This window comes from Phasianus colchicus, chromosome 1, assembly GCF_987193195.1.
Source record: "Phasianus colchicus chromosome 1, bPhaCol1.hap1.1, whole genome shotgun sequence".
Classification (NCBI taxonomy): Eukaryota; Metazoa; Chordata; class Aves; order Galliformes; family Phasianidae; genus Phasianus; species Phasianus colchicus.
The window spans coordinates 29,506,988-29,522,514 of NC_143436.1; the positions used below are offsets into that span (position 1 = coordinate 29,506,988).

The 15,527-nt window shown below is 40.6% G+C and overlaps 1 protein-coding gene across 2 annotated transcripts in view; it reads left to right on the forward strand.

Moving 5' to 3' along the window:
• The first annotated feature begins 489 nt into the window (after window positions 1-489).
• Window positions 490-15,527, forward strand: part of CNTN1 (contactin 1) — a 241,168-nt gene continuing 226,130 nt past the window's right edge. For both annotated transcript variants that reach the window (XM_031589583.2, XM_031589584.2), the window contains exon 1: window positions 490-596. The gene's annotated coding sequence lies outside the window, so the exon portion shown is untranslated. The remainder of the gene's footprint in view (window positions 597-15,527) is intronic.

Here is a 15,527-nt window from a genome sequence, read left to right on the forward strand (position 1 = left end):
TAGCTGAATTTTTCCACTCCCTGCCCCTTACTGCCACCGCAGCCGCGTTGCTCGTGCTGGAGGCCGTGCGCTCTCTGCCATTCTAAAGGGTCGCGGTGCCAGCCCGGAAAAAGCCGCGTACCCTTTCGCGTCAAGCCAAGGCTCCGCCCCTAGCTGGGAGCCGCGCGCTGACCGCCCGGCGCTGTCCCGGAGGTGCGAGGCGCCCCATCCCCGCCGCACACCTCGCTGCCGATGGGCGCAGGCCGCGAGCGGGCAGTACCTCCGCGTGCGCTTCGCCCGCCCTGAAGGTACGCGCTGCCCCACGGGCGGTGGCGTGCCGCGGGCGTGCGCTCGGCTCCCGCTCCACCGCTCCCCCCACCGCCCAACCGCCGCGGTCCCGCGCGCGCGCGCGCACAGTGACATCACCCGCGTCCAATCAGCCGCCGCCGCGCCCCGCTTGGGCCCGCCGGCTCGGCACGCGCGGCGGCGGTTGGTGCGGGAGGGGGGGGGGGTTGAGGGGGGCGGCGCGCGGGCGGCTGTCAGCCGTGCGGTGCCGCGCGGTGCCGTGCCGGGACGCCTCTGGGTGGCAGCCCGGCTGTCACGGCAGCGCTGCGCAGGTAGGCACGGCTGTCACCGCAGCGCGACCCTCCCCCGCTCCGCGCGGCGGGGCTCGGCTGTGGGGATGGGAGCGGCGAGCCGGCGGCGTGACAACTTTCCCGGTTCGCCCGGGGGGCGGTGGTGATGCGGCGGGGTAAGGGCGCGGGCGGCAGCTCCCCGCAGCGGAGCGGGATGGCGGGAGGTCGGGGCGATGCCGCCGCAGTTGCCGTGCCCTCGGGCGGGCGGCGGGGCGCGGCGCGGCGCGGCGCGTGCGGGGGGGGCGCTGCGGGCGGGTGCCGCAGAGCGGAGCGCCCGCGCCGGGGTCGCCGCGTCGCGCCCGCGCGGTGCCGGCGGCTCGTGCCCGCTGCAGCCCGGCTGCGCGCTGCGGTTCTGTCGGCGAGCAGCTACGGAGCGCGTTTTCTCGCTGCCCCTTCTTTTAGCGGATATAACGCCGTTTCACTTCGTTCCCTCCCTTGTAAAGCGCTAATTGTGCATCTGTTCTGTGCCGCTCTCCCGCGAACGGCAGTAATCGCGGCTAGCACTAGTAACACCTGCCGGTGACAGAGGGCAGAAACGCCGCCGCTGGGCTCTGCTCGAGGCACCTGAGGGGCTCAGCCTTCGCGGGAGCCGCGTCCGCTCGGCGGAGCTCTGCCCGCTTCTGCTCTCACCCGCCGCAGATGATCTGTGCCGTTAATCGGCCGCGCTGCGCTTAGTAATTAAGCTGTGACCTATGGGCTGAGAACAACTTTAGCGGTTATGATACTAGAACGCATTAAAAAAAAAATATATCTAAAAATGGCCTTAGGGTTTTAAAAACAAGCAGTTATGTAATTACTGTGTGTACAGCTTCGGCAAAAAATTGCCTAAAAATGCGTCCACGTGTGCAGAGGTGGCTCCAGCAAAGGAGGTGCTGACACACAGACTTTGCTTACTGTCAGTCCTTTGTATAAATAACTCTTAAAGCAGTTAAAATAACACAGGAGTTGAAACAGCACGAGCACAGGAGAAAGCGTACTGAAATAACATGAAGTTTTGAAAACAATCCCTTTTTTTTTTTTGCCATTATTTAATGCCTTTTTGCAGTGCAAGTCTTGTATAGGTCCGTATGTCAGGAGGATCTTTGTCCCATCTTGTATGACTTACCGTTGCCAATAGCTGTCAGAAGAACTTTCTCTAATGCTGTAGAAGCCTGATGGTAGCATGGATTTCTTGCTTATTTATTTGTTTACATCTGAATACTTACTATCTCTGTCTGCATCACTTGATTAATTCTTCTGTTTGTGTTGAGTGATAGTTCACAGTGAATCAAAATACCTTACCCATCCCTACATTTTTCAAAAAATAAAAATAAAGAGTTAAGGAAAGGACTGACCTTACCCACATTTGTATTCTCTACAGTGCTGTTCTAAACCAGCAAGAGATTTCAGTTTCACTTCAGACTGACACCAGAAAGTAATTCAACTTCTTTATAGCTGCATGGTTATGCAAGAAATTAGTTAATTTCACTGGACATTAAACCATGTACACTTTCTGTAGAAGAAGCCATTGATTGCGGTTGCCCAACCTTTTGGCTTGCTTGGGCAGTATTGAGCAAACAGGAATTGCCTTGGGATGCATATAAAATATGTAATAAGTTTAATGTACTTAAGTGACAAAGCTGATTGTTTAATGTATTTTTTTATTAAAACATAAAAACTGAGAGCAGCAAAAACGTGAAACTATTGGGATGTTTGACCCTGTTTTTGTGGAACTGATACATCTGTCCGGTTCAGTGGCAGTGGTTGCCATGCTTAGTGAGTTCTTAAGGTGTTGATCAGATTTTTGATGAAATGTTATTCTTCCCATACTTCATCCTTGATAATAATTGTTCACAAATGTATGTACTGCCCAAAAGTGTTGGCATGAATAAAGCATGGTTGCGAAGCAAGGGATATTTTTCTGTGGTAAGAGGGGGCTTATACAAGTCCGGTAGAGACACGTTTTTCTTTGAGTTGAATGTCTGACTGCAACTCTCTACATTCCAGGTGAAAATTTGCAAGTAATTTATTGATGTTGGCTGAAAATGGAATTGCAAATAATCATTTTTTGTGTATTTTTTTGGAAATCTTGAAGCTTATTCTCAAATTTATGTATTAAAATGGCAAGCATGGCTGCATATTCTTCACTATTCACAGGTCTGTGTTTAGCCAATGTATCAGAATGAATGAAATTATTTGCCATAATTCAAGCTTGCTGTAATTTAAACTTCATTTCAAACGCGGTTATTGTCTGAAACAGCACAGATAAGGTGGTTTTCACCTTGAAGATGCATGTTTAACTCATTTAAATGAGTGGTCCACCAAAAATGCTAAATCTGTGAGCCATTTTGAATCTTTACATTCTGGTACAAATTTTCCTTTTGATTCCATAAAGGACTTGATGTCACGTTGCAAGCCATTGAGTCTTTTTAGCATTTTATCCCGACTTAGCCACCTTCCTTCAGAAAAGTAAATGATGACCCCATAATCAGCATCCATACTTTTGAAGGACTTTTAGAACTGGTGATGATTCAGTGCCTCGGACTTCATCAATTTTAGAGCTTTGATGATGCTTTGCATGACATTATCCATTTTTAAAGTTTTTGCACATGAATTTTCTTGCTGCCCAATGCAATGATATTTCATCAAACATGAGTTACTGGTGGTGATTGCATCATCTTCTCTTAATTTTATAAGCTCCTCCATTTTACTTACCATCACTGGGGCACCATTAGTAACTAGACCAGATATAAGTTAAAGAAAATCACTTCAGTGCACTTTTTTTAGTGCTTCTTGCAAATCAGGATATTTAGTTGAGTCCTTCAGTGGCACAAAAAGACCCATCTGTTCGATGACATTATATTTGTTATCAGTACCTCTAATGAAAATGGCAAGTAGAGCCATATCTGTAACGGCATTACTTTCTTTTATTACCAAAGCATAACATTTCTAATCAACAGTTTTACTCTCTCAAATTTCTTTTGATAGATATTCCTTTTTCTTCGGTTCTCCTGGCTATAGTCTGATGAGACAAACTGATTTTAGAAAAGTCCATTTTTTTTTTAATCAGGACACGCTATGTCTGTTTTGCTTTCCATACATTGCTTAATAAACTCACCATCAGGAAATGGTTTTGTGTTGTTGTTTTTTTTTTTTTTTTTTTTTTGCTATCAGATTTGCTATCACATAGCTAGTTTTTATAACAGAGTCCATTTTAGTTTTAACTTTTTGAAAAATACTTTGTTGAGGTAACAGACTTTTTCAGTTCTGTTTTGTCTTTAGGAAGCATTCGATGATGAGAGGGCTGGAGCACCTCTCTATGAAGACGGGCTGAGGGAGGTGGGGTTCTTCAGCCTGGAGAAGAGAAGGCTCAGGGGAAACCTTATTGCAGCTTTCCAGTACCTTTCCAGAGCTACAGGAGAGCTGGGAAGGAACTTTTTATAAGGGCAGATAGCGACAGGAGGAGGGGAGATAGTTTTAAACTGGAAGAGGGTAGATTTTGACATTAGGAAGAAACTCTGTACTGTGAGGGTGGTGAGACACTGGAACAGGTTGACCAGTAAGGTTGTGAATGCTTCCACCCTGGAAGCATTCCAGGCCAGGCTGGATGGGGTTCTGAGCAACCATGAGAGTTGTCCCTGCCTATAGCAGGGAGTTTGGAACTAGGTGATCTTAAGGGTCCCTTCCAACACAAAATGTTCTGTGATTCCTTGATACACATCAAATTTGGCAGCATGTTTCTGCATACATTGTCTTTTCAAATTGTATTTTTTGAAAACAGACACGATTTCTTTGCAAATGAAGGCTAGTGCCACGTTATTTGTCAGCACTACACTGTGCACGCCTGTCCTGCTGCTGGTCCGGGCAGCTCTGTGGGGCAGAGCTTATAACATGATGATGTTGTACTGCAAGCAGGTTGAGCATGCCTGCCCTAGATTATTAAGATTGTGGAACAGAGAACTGAACAGTGGCTTCCTCAGCATGTCTTTTTGATACAATCTGCATGATCACATGCTATTATTTTTTTCTACAGAAACCCTGCCTTATTCAGTGCAGAAGGTGGATGAAACTCACTTAACACAGTTCACTCTGTTTATCTTTCATATTGATCGATGCCTGAGCACATGATTTATTGTCTCCTTCACGTAGCTCTACTTCGAAGACAGAATGGATAACTGTATAGGCTGTGCTTATGTGCTTATCGTTATGTGATCAAGATACCTCACAGTTTTTACTTTATCAAACACTACCTACGGTGAGAAACGACATTTACAGATGGTGATCAGAGGGTTAGGTTAAAAGCATTCACTTGTAAGCAACCTTACTTCTATATATCAACTCCCAGCTGCCACTGTTTCTGCTGACAGTCCTGAGTGCTCCACATGTAGAATCACAGAATGACTTGATCTGGAAAAGATCTTAAAGATCATCCAGTTTCCACCCTCCTAATGTTAGCAGGGTTACTGCTCATTAGATCAAGCTGCTCAGGGCCCCATCCAGCCTCACTAGAATGCCTCCAGGGACAGAACATCCAGTGCTTCTCTGGGCAGCCGTGCCAGTGCCTTACCACCCTCTTAGTGGTGGTAAAATGAGGATAAAATTCCTCATAAATTATAGCCTAAATCTCCCCTTTTTTAGTTGAAAAGCTTTCTCCCTTGTTCTATCACTATCTGCTTGTGTAAAAAGTCAGTCTTCCTCCTGTTTATTAAGTTCCCACCAAGTACTGGAAGGCTGCAATTAAGTCTCCCCAAAGTCTTGCTTTCTCCAGACTGAACGAGCCCAGTTCTCTCAGCCTGTCTTCAGAGAAGAGCTGCTCCAGCCCTCTGATCATCTTTGTAGCCCTCCTCTGGCCCTTCTCCAACAGCTCCACGTCCTTCCCGTACTGAGGGCCTCAGGCTGGGTGCAGTACTCCAGTTGGAGCCTTGTGAGTAAAAGGGGACAATCTCCTCCTTCGCCCTGCTGGCCACCCTTCTTTTGATGCAGCCCAGGATGCAACTGTCCAAACTGCTGGCTCATATTTGACCGTTTCCACAGTGGGGATGGAAGAAAGAAGTGGTTTATTCATTAACATTAGCGATATTCTGTCATGATTCTTAAAACCTGGAAAAATAAATGCAAGCAAATTAAAATAATAATAAAAATAAAAAGCAAAACCAAACAAAGAAAGAGTTGAAAATTTTCAACTTTGATAGTAAATTTCATACATTTCCTTACGTGTTATTGCATTGGACTCACAATGATTATCAGTAGGAATGGAAAAGTAACATCCTTTGCAAAGGCTCTCAGCTAAAAGTAACACTATTAGAGTTCAGTTCCCTTTAAATACGCCACTAATGAAGCAGAATGAGATAATTTGTAGAGGGATTCTACTGTTCTTTATGATGGTGGAAAAGTAGTAAAAAACTGAATTCTTTGAGTTCTGGGCTTTAGAGAGGTTCTGTCAAAGTGGGTTTGTCTTCTGCAAGCACAGTCCTTTAAACTTTATCCTTTGTAAGTTTCCTAAAAAAAATCTCTTTATTCTTCTGTGATCAGTCAAAACATCAGTTCTTTACATACTGCTGGTCTTGACTCTTCCAGAGTTTTCCTCAGCGAGTCCTGTCTCTCCTTGCTTTTTTCTTGTCAACCTTCTTTCAACTTCTATTTCATTATCATCTTGATTTCCCACATCACTCCAGTCTAGACTGTCCTTCTGTTTCCATACACATTTGCAGCACTTCTATCAGACTCTGGTCTTAATTCGTACTCCTCTTTGTAGCACAATGGATTTGTTTGTACTAAAACATCAAAGTACTTATTTCCAAGAAGTTGGTTAATTTTGTGTCTATTTTTAGAGATGGAAGAAAATGAGGAGCATTTACTTAATGACTGCCTGTGTTGATGGCTTGTCATTTGGTCAGTAATGATTTTTGAGGCTTTTTGACTCTTTTGCTGAATAAAAGAAAGTTGTCTATGTCGTTTTTTTCTTTGTTGTTACCTTTTAAAACTGTGCTCGGCACATTTTTCAGTGCAGTTCACAGTATGTATTGTGCTTGTATATACACATGGGTAGAAAGCAAAGGAGGACAGATAAGATGATTTGCCAAAGTTGCAAATAATAGTAAACATTGGAAATGCTGAACAACATAAAGAATCCCAATTACAAAGAGACATCAGCAATTCTGCCTAGAGTAATATACTGTATTTTTTTAGTAATACTTTATTCTTTAGGAAGTTATTCTAATTATATTCTATTCTATTTCTAATTTTAGTTAATTCACCCTATTAAGTTTTGTGGGTTTCTGGGGTGGCAAATAAAATGAATTGGGTTTTGTTGCTGATTTTTTAGGGTTTTTTTAATATGTTTTTTTTTTTTTTTTTAAATTTGATGTTAGTATTCTACTGTTTTGTTTTTTTTTACTGTTTTACTGAAATACTTACAAAAGTGTTTTAAACCTCTTGTTGGATTGAAATCTGAATAAAATTGTGACTGATGAAGTTAGCACTGCACCACAGTATTTTGTTTACATAAGCGAGTTGTTTGAATGTGATGAAAATACCATTTGCAATGATTAGTCTGAAATGGGGGGCGTGGAGTTGTAGTTCGCATCATAAATTGAATATTGTAATTCTTGTGAGAGTATATAAAAACAGTTGAATATGTATAGAGCTTGTATGAGCAGTGCAGTGTTGAAATGAAGAATTGTAAACACATATTTGACAAGGTCTTTGCTTGTAGTTATGTAATGTTTGCTTTTATAATGGACGTATATTGGCCAGATTGTGTGTTGTTTCTCTGCAATGGAGCTACTGTGTCATGCATGGGTCATAATTTAGTCATGAGATGAGTGTTCTTTTTATAGCTTTTCTGCAAACATCCTACCTTACCCTAGACAGTTCAGTTTTCTCCAGTTTAGGAAAATAAATTGAACACAAGAATAACTGTAAGTTGCTGATGACTTTTGGTCAAGACAGTAATCAGAGTTGAGAGGCTTGTACATGAATTCACTGCTTGAGTAGTTTCTGCATACAATTGTTTTTCTATCTGAGATATAATTGAATTAATGCACTTCAGCTTAACAACTCTTCAATTTCATTTGTTTGTAAAGATAAAGAAAAGATGGTGGTATCTTTGTTTGTAAGTAGTGATAACTCTTCCCTTTCATCTGGAGAAAGGATTTCATTATTAAAACAACTTTTCTACAATATGAAACTAGTATTATTCAAACAGAATCTCTCACACTTAATCTTCTCATACAGAATGTAGATATTTAAAACAAACGCTGGAACAGGCTGTTAATGCTGTCTTAATGTTGTTACTTGTTAATGTCTGAATCTTGCAGACAGTGGTGTTTGCTGAATGAAAGAGATAACTCAGGGCCCCTTCTCAAGTGGAGGGATGGAGCAGAAGAAGAATGTCTTCTTCTAACACATTAGCCTTAGCAAGGTGGGGAATTCAAGATTTACCACAGCTGGGAAAGAAGTTCACGTCATTTTTAACTTCTGTTTTCTGTAAACTCAATGATATTTGCAGAGCCTATTTGTAATTTAAGTAATATGTGATGCAGTAGCAAATGCACCATTTTTGAAGCTGTTTTGATGTTAAGACAGAGTGTAAATTCACATATTCACATATTGTTTTGTTTTTCTCTTCAGATTTTTTGCCTTCAAGCCCAGTCACACTTGAGGAAAAAAAAAACGTTTTTTTCAGTGTGTGCAAAAAGCTAAATTGCTTTATATTTTTAACAAAGACTTCCCTCAAGATAACTGATTTTCAAACATTTGAAACTAGAGATACTGGCAACTTTGTTTTGATAGAGACAGTCAGTTATTTTTCATCTACTCACTGGTAAAGTAAAATAAAAAGAAGTAAAATGTCTCAAAATGTTACACTCTGTTTATCAACCACTATTAATGAACTTCTTATGGTGTCTAGTAGGATAATTTATCTGTTGTTAAGGCTTAGTGTTTCTAGAACTTAGGAACTGCTCCTGCTCATAACGCTTCTAGATGAAGTACAGCAGAAGTGTAGCAGTTTTTTGCTATGAAGATTTTCAAGCAAATCAAAAGGAAAAGAGTCAGTAGGATAGATGGGGAAGAGCTACTTGAAATATACATTATTTAGTTTTGTATATTTCTGCTTGTGAAGAAGAAGCCCATCAGTCTTTTGAACTACTGCCAGAAGGCCAGCTTCCCTTTCATTGACTGTCTACAGATTAGTTCTTTTCTAAACATGAACTTTGGAATATTGAACAGCTTCCACTTCAGATTTTCATTATAAAGGAGCTCCAAGGGACACCAGCTGCTGTTGAAATAGATCTTGGGAAGGCAGGCATTCTGAAACTCCATTTTCACTTGTCATTCCTGAACTCTGCTTCTGTTTGCTCTTGTTATTTATTATATATTTTCCCTCTGACTTTTCTTAGCCCTGTAATTTTCCTATTTTTTTTTAACATATTAATGTTTTGAAAAAGTATTATATTCCACTATTTTTATAACTTGTAGCAGCACTATCTACAGAAAAAGCATAGTGAGGCCATCACAATGGCAAAAGTAGTCAACGCCTTGACTGCTGCAGGTTATTTTTGAAAGTCACAAACTAAAGAATAGTTAATGTGCAAGTTTTAACATTAGCTGAGCATTAAAAAGTCTGTATTAATTTCTTTTTGATTGCTTTCATTTTTTTTCCTTGACTCTATATATAACACATTATAAAAGTGCCTGCAATTGCAAAAATGCTACTAAAGAAGAACTAGCAGTGTAGTGCCAATGCTGACTTCTGTTTCTAAATAAGTGAAGTGATAGCTCAGTTATACTTGGATGTTTAAGCATCTTCCATTTTAATTTTGCCTTAAATCTTGCCAGATGAGTACACTATTTCATTAGTCAGTGAGATCCTCAGTTCCTTTGTTCAACATCATAATTCATTGCATTCATCAAAGCTTCATGGCTTTCTGATTTTTGATTGGTTTTCCACTTCATAACATCATGTAGTGTACTGGGAGTTAAAGAGTTAATGCTGCAGTTCGTAGATTGTTGATATTTCCAATCTCTTGGTCTCAGAGAAGAATGAATGAATTACACCTCCTGGAAGACTTCATTTTTCTGTTTCTGTTTTCCATTTGGAGGTAAAGATAAAACTGTCCGGGAGTCACAAGGCTGCCCCCACTTTGCTCTCTTTGCTCCATGCCTGTCTTGCCTACAGCATTAGAGTAAGGACTTCAGTTTCGGATACTCTCTCATTTCATTTGATTTATTACCTTCAGTAGCAATCATTGTATTATATTGTATTATCTCGCATTCCACTGTTATATTTGGTAAATTAAGTTTTTCGCCTTAGCTCATTGCCACTGTTTTCCTCCTCTGGGCCCATCTTTTTACCTCTTCCCTTCTCCCCTTCTCCCTTTCCTGGGGTGTAGATCCATGGGTCCTTTTTCTCCCTTGTCATGGAACTGGACCGAATCATAACATTTTTGGTTCATAGAACCATTTGAGTTGGAAGATATCTCTAAAGGTCATCCAGTACAATCCAGATGCAGGACTTTCCACCTTGCATCCTGCTGTCGATTCATTGATAAAGGTATTAAAGACCTTTGGTCCTAATAGAGACACCACTTGTCAGTGATCTCCATCTGCGTGTTGAGCAATTGACCACCATTCTGAGTAAAATCTCATAAGCCGTTCCTCATCTATTGAACAGTTCACCCATCAAATCCATATTCAGTATTCAAGGCCAGGCTGGATGTGGCCCTGGGCAGCTTGGTCTAGTGGTTGGCCACCCTGCACATAGCAGGGGAGTTGAAACTAGATGATCATTGTGGTCCTTTTCAACCCAGGCCATTCTATAATTCTGTGATCTTTCCATTTTACAGAGAAGGATGTTATGAAGGACCATGTCAAAGGCCTTACTGAAGTCTTACAGATAGGTGACATCAGCAGCTCTTCCATTGTCCATTGATACAGTTACACCATCATAGAAGGCCACTAGGTTTGTCAGGTGGGACTTGCTCTTGGTGAAGCTGTGCTGGTTGTCTAGTGTCACTTTCCTCTCTTTTACATGCCTTAGCGTAGCTCCCAGAAGGATCAGTTCCATGATCTTCTCTAACACAGAGGTGAGGTTAACAGGTTCTATCCTTTCTACCCTTCTTAAGAATGGGTGCGATATTTCCTTTTTCCCAGTCACCCAGGAACTTTACTTGTCTGCCACGACTTTGAATTATCATTGAGAGTGACTTGGTGACTATATTAGCCAATTCCCTCAGGACCCTGAGTTGCATTTCATTGGGACCATAGTTCCTCAGTGGTCATGAACCTGATCTTGCTCACAGTGGGAGGGACATTGCCCCAGTCCCTTGTTCCAACCCATCCACTCAAGGGGTGTTTGAAGAGTTTGAATTGCCACTGAAGACTGAGGCAAAAATGTCATTGAGCACCTCAACCTTTGTCTTGTCTGCTGTTACTAGCCTGCCTCTGTTGCTCACTAAGGGGGTTATGCCTTCTTGGACTTTCCTGACAGATATATCTGCAGAGACAAGCTGTACTTGTTCTTTGCATCCCCTGCCCAGTTCAGCTCTAGCTGGGCCTTGGCCTTCCTACACAGCCTAGCAGCATCCCTATACTCCTCACAGGTTACTTGTCCCTCCTTCCACTGAACGTGCATTTTCTTTTGCTCTCTAATTTGACCAGCAGATCCCAGTTCAGCCATGCCAATCTCTTGCTTTTCTTTCCTGATTTCCTGCACATGGGGATGGAGAGCTCCTATGTTGCTAAGGAAAGCTTCCTTAAAGACCTGCCTGCTTTGTTCTGTTCCCTTGTCCTTGAGGATAGACTCCCATGGAGTTTTGTTGACTAACTCTCTGAGGAGCTGGAATTTAGCTTTCCTAAAATTCAGCATCCTGATTTTACTCTCTGTCTGTCCCATGTCTCTCAGAAGTGTGAACTCCATCTTTGCGTGCTCACTACAGCCCAGCCAACCTCCAATCCTGCTGTCCCCAGTCAGTTTGCTAGCACCGGTGAGCAGTGCTAGATTTGGAAAACTTATTGGTGCATTAAATGAAGATTTATAATACATGGCAGGTTATTTATATCACAGCCTATTTCTGTCGATTTTCATGCCTTTTTATAAACTGTTTGTCTGTATGTAGAATGTAGAATTAGTGGTTTAGATGAAGAATTAACTTTCAGTCTACGCAGTTGGTATTTGGAAAAAAGAACCTGGAATGTGTAAACAAAAACTAATTAAAGTGGGAAAAAACATAAATTTCATATCATTGTTCTAGCCTTACTCAGTCACCATTGAACTAGCATACATATGTACACATACACAAACATACCTGTATATATGGTCTTTTTCTTTTTTTTTTGCCCAACACCGTTCTATTTGTCTGAGAGTAACAGCTTCTAAAAATTTCCCCAAAATAAAGAGAGGCAGATAGGCTTAAGTAGGATGCCCTGAAGAATTGAGTTTAGAGGTTCATAACTGCATTATTAAAATGTCAGTATAAACAGCTTTTTGAGATACTTACACTGTATTGTTGAAAATAACAAGAAAATCAAAATACAGATCCCTGATAATGAACGCTTTTTATTCTTCTGGGATCATTTAGCCAATATGTGCGAAGAATGAGTCATTACTTGAGGGATTTTCTTGAGATCTGAAGTATTTCTCTCTGTTTCTTTGTGGAAAAATCATGCTGAATATGAATCAGGAATGAAAGCAGTTTAAATTCTCCTTCTGCGATAGTGGAGTGGATAATTATTTTAAAAATACTGAATTTTTTTTTTTTTACTGTGATGGTGATCTGTATTGTATTAGCTAAGGATAATTGAGATGACTGCAGAGTTTTGGATGAAGAAAATGTTATTGCATTTTCATTACCAGTGATTTACCTACGATTCTGTGATTCTGTCATTTGTCAGTTCATTTATCTGTCTTTGTGATTACAGAACCTGACTTTTCAGACCTAGAAGAAAGTGGTATTTCTGAGAATTAATTTGTACTTAGTTGTACAGATGAGATACAAGACATGATAAATCTGACTAAACCAAGAATTTCATTGTGGAAATGGCAGCTGTGAATATGCTGCTCAGAATAGCATAGAGTCCTACCTTAGGATAGCATAGAGCCTCCTTAGAGGCATAAAGAAAGTTTTGTACTTAGAACTGCCGCAGGTTCGTAGTAGAGCACAGCTGTTCCCATTTCCGCTCACATTCTTTTATTGTAATATGTTCTGTGGGTTCTGTAGAGACCAGCTGACCCAGTCTTAAATGTGGCTGAACCATAAAACCTGTTTTGTCCAATTTCTATGAGATCTTATTTAAAGCATTCAAAAGATATAAAGACTTCTTTTATGTTGTTTTTCTTCAGTGATTAACTCCACTCAAATGTGATGTTTGTGTCTAAAGTTAAAACAGCTACATGCCATTCAGACCTTGGCTCGTTCATATAATGGAGGCACACAGATTCAGGATGTGTTTTTTTTTTCAGCTAGAACAACTCCGATAGAACCATACTTACTTCTATTAAGGTATACTTATATACTGTCTCAATTTTATTTACATTCATGCAAACTGCTTTGGTGGCCTGCTGAACATTTTGTAGATGATCTTATCTTTGGTAATGTTACTAAGTGACAGTATTCAAACTGACATTGATTAGGTAAAGCTTGCACAGAATCACTAAGCTTTTCCCTGTGCATGGTTTTATTTTTTTATTTTATTTTTTTAAACCAAGCATTCTTCTGTGTCTGTGTTTAGTGGTACCAATGTGACGAGAAAAAAGGAAAACTTGAAAGCAGTATACTTACACTTTTGATTGATGGCAAAAGAATTCTAATATATTGCATAAATCAATGAGAACGGGTCAGAATTCACTTCTGTGTTTTTATTTAGTATCTGTGCACCCACATTATGTTATGTTACTTAACTATTGATTTTTCAGACATTGTTCTAGACCAGTCTGAAGGAAAATTTTCTACTGGTGGATTGATATAAGTATAGTTAAGGATATAAAGTATCTTGTAATGTAATTTTTCATCAGCAGTTTTGCAGCTATCCTCCGGATAGCTTCTTGCTATTTACTAAGGTTCTGGCAGAACTGCTTTGACACATTTGTGACTGCTTTAAGTAAATCACTTGAAACATTTAGGATATTCTTGGCCTATCTTGCAGAAATCTCCATGGTCAATGTGTTACTAATCTCTTTTTACAGATGCCTCTTTTTAAAAGGGGAACATATTTATTGGTTGGCTGCTAGATAGATACCGTGCTATTGAATAGGGTATACAATTAGCCAAAAAAGCAGTTATTTGACTTTGGCTTGAATGTGTTATCTAAAATAATAAAATAAGTCAAAGGAAAATATGTTAAAGGGAAGCTTAATTACTTATGTGGCTAATAAGCTACATTTTGGGAATTCTAGTTTACTGTCATGTTAATTCCAGTTCAGCTTCATAAGTACAGATCAGAGAATCTGAGGGCAATTTCTGTCCTGCTCCTGGATAATCAGTTGTTCCCAGTAATTTTTTGCGTGTCACTCTTCTGTGTAATGCATAAACATGCATGTCTCTTTAGTAAGAACATACAATTCTGTAAATGCTTTTCAGAGTTAAATAGAGGGACATTTAAAAGAGAGAGCTTTTATCAGCTGTTAGGGTTAGGCCTATGAACTTTATCATCCAGATACAAGTTTTGAGTAGGACCCAGCACTCTGACTGAAGATGTTTATCATAGCATCACATAAGAATACTGAGGTGTGTGGACCCAGAGAGGCTGTGGATGCCCCATCCCTGGAGACATTCAAGGCCAGGCTGGATGTGGCTCTGGGCAGCCTGGTCTGGTGGTTGGCAACCTTGCACATAGCAGGGGGGTTGAAACCAGATGATCATTGTAGTCTTTTCAACCCAGGCCATTCTGTGATTCTTGATTCTGTGACCTCTTGCAACATAGACACTCATGTTCCCTCTAAGCAGAGCTTTAGGACGTTAGTAAGTTTGTCATGTAAAGCTGTTTAATCTGCAGTTTTTATTTAATTTTGACTTAATTTCACTCTCATTCTTTGAAACCTTTTGCTGGGACATTATTTTGTCTCTCTTTTTTTTTCTCTGTTGATGTGGTGAAAATTGTCAAGCACCTTCTTTCAGTAGGCGAGAGCTGTGTGCTGTACAGCTTGGTAATTGGCGTAAAACTTGGGTGAGGAAATTGCTTCCTTCTCTCATGCAGCAGCATAGTCTTTTAAGACAAGCTCTTTTTCTTTTCCAGAGAAAATCAGCAATTATCCAGCCTTCTCAAAGAACGTGCATGTATATAAGCAGCATGAAGAATAAGTACTGTCCTCAGAAAAGTTTGCATTTTGCTGAACCAGCTAAGGATTGACAGCTCAGTATCACTAATATTTTTGCAAACCAGTCTGAGGATGCTTGAAAGTTAAAGTGGATGCCAGTTAGAAAAACTTCAGCTGTAAATGATTCAACTGATTGGGAAAAGTGAAATAAAAAAAAAATATCAGCTTTCAGTTATACAGACTATGAGTGAGTCCTTTTTTCCTTCCGTGGAAAATAATGTTGGTACCGTACGTCTGAAAATATGGTTCGTTGCTCCACTCTTTTTCTTCCTGCTTGCTAAAAAATAAGAGGAAAAAAACCTTTCTCCAAATAAAGAGGAAAGGATTTTATCCTGAGATTCCATTGCAAGGTATTCCATCTTTAAGATGATTCATTAGGAAAACACTTATAAATTAATTTGCATTGGAGCAGTCCTTCTTTATGTCACACAGTCAGCCTCGTGCATAAATATACTTTTTTATGAATAGTATTCATCAGATCAATTAAGAAGATATAAAAACACTATGAAAGACCAGAAAGTAATACTGGTACAATTAGAAACCTTAAGGCATGCAGGAGAAGTGTTGGAATGTCTTGGCATGTTCCTCATTGGACACACCAGCTCCTTCTTTAAACG